The following is a 1379-nucleotide window of genomic DNA, read 5'->3' as shown; positions in this document are numbered from 1 at the left end:
CCGGGTCTGTGGTGTTGTCATTTCTGGAAAGGAATGGCAGATTGGTGGCAGTTTCCAGTAAGGAGAAATTGGAAAAATCAAGGCTGGATTGGAAAATCAAGCAGAATTACGCCTGTTTTATTTCTTGCTGCTGGGTGCATGCCTTGGGTTGGGGGTCAGCGCGTCCTCCTGTGGCTCTTGGTTTCAAAGCAGGGCTGGGAGAAGGCGATGTCACCATTTCCCAATGGAAACCAAACTTTGAAACTGCAGCTGGAAAACAGATCAGGGTGGGAAACGTTCAGTTGTTGGGTTTTCTAATGAAGAATACTGGGCTGTGGGGAGGGAAAAGGGGATACGGGCATCCTGGCCATGTAAAATCATCCACACGCTCCAGTATCAGAAACATTACGACCACATCTTTACAGGACCCAAAAGCAATCAGGATCCCACCGGACACAGGAGAGGGAATGCAATACCTCTAATGGGGAATGTGGTGAAATATTTACATTTCCTCCATCGATAGCAATATTTCTTGAAGGAAGGAAGCTGCAGTTGTGCCCAATCCCCCCCCCCCAGCTGCTCCCCATCCCCAGGGGAAGGGGTTCACCACCCCACAACCCACAGCAGGAACACACCTGCGCTTCCAGAGAGGGTAGGAAACTTCTAATGGCTCTGTTAATTAATAACTGACCCTCTGTTTACATCTCCCATTAATGGAAGAGAAATGTTTTCCTTATCCCAGACGTGAGCTCAAGGAGTCTGAAGCTGGGACACGAAGCAAAGGGCGTTTCCAATCAATTAATAACATCAGAGCATTATCACCGGCAGAGTATTATGTGTGAGGGCTGAGAGCCGTGTCTTGGGCAGGGGATTTGGGAAGGGGCTTTTGACTTTAGGATTTGCCACTGAAAATAAAGCAGGGAGCAGCAGAAGGAGGTAACAGTGCAGTCCCTGCAGCGGGGTGAGACTTGGGTGTGATTTGAGGATCTTTTAGGACTTGGATTCCCTTGAAAACACTGCATTTGGGGGTCGTGGAGGATATGAAGTTCCCAAACTATTTGGGGAAAAGCAGTTTTTTAGGTTTTTGCCAACACTTCTGCAAAATGCCCATCAGAGGGGGAAATGTCTGCCAGCCCCCTGTGCTTCTGACCACTTTCTGCTGGAGAAATGGGGCCTCTAGGGGGGACTGGTCCTGTCTCTGGGGGATGGAGGGGGTACTGGGGGGTGGTAAGTTGAGGGGAGGATGCTGAAGGAGGCCAGGAAGGAGCAGGGAGCTGGGCATGAGGATGGAGGGCCAATAGATGGTGAGGATGGAAAGAAGTCAGGGGGATGCTTGGAGGGGGTCTGGGGGTGATTTTGAGGGGAGCTTGGGGGATGCTGGAGGGGGAGCAGGGTGATAC

The sequence above is a fragment of the Phasianus colchicus genome, chromosome 33 (assembly GCF_987193195.1).
Source record: "Phasianus colchicus chromosome 33, bPhaCol1.hap1.1, whole genome shotgun sequence".
Lineage (NCBI taxonomy): Eukaryota > Metazoa > Chordata > Aves > Galliformes > Phasianidae > Phasianus > Phasianus colchicus.
This window is presented reverse-complemented; position numbering follows the sequence as displayed.